Genomic DNA, 368 nt, shown 5'->3' with positions numbered 1-368 from the left:
AAATATTTAAAAAGTAAAAGAAGGAAAGGTTAGCACCAGTAAAGAGAACACAGCATTTCAGTGGGAGAAGAGGAAGCATATATCCAGAAGGCAAAGGCCCGCCCATCAGAGGTTCCAAATTATGAAAATTTATTTGAAAATTGAGTTCCTGAACTCAGAACTCCATTGATGGGGTTTCCTGCTCAAAAGCAACGACCCAGGGAAGGAAGACATACCTCCCAGAGGGCACACAGAGGGTCTACAGCTGTGGTACAGGGGAGCCAGGCTCCATCTCTGACTGTCAGTAGAAACTGGCGGTGTGTGGTCCATGTGGTACAGGTTGTGCAGGCATGAAAGACACAAGAGTGAGGGGGCAGGAGTGGGAGCAG

This window comes from Nannospalax galili, unplaced genomic scaffold (assembly GCF_000622305.1).
Source record: "Nannospalax galili isolate Female #2095 unplaced genomic scaffold, S.galili_v1.0 scaffold960, whole genome shotgun sequence".
Classification (NCBI taxonomy): domain Eukaryota; kingdom Metazoa; phylum Chordata; class Mammalia; order Rodentia; family Spalacidae; genus Nannospalax; species Nannospalax galili.
This window is presented reverse-complemented; position numbering follows the sequence as displayed.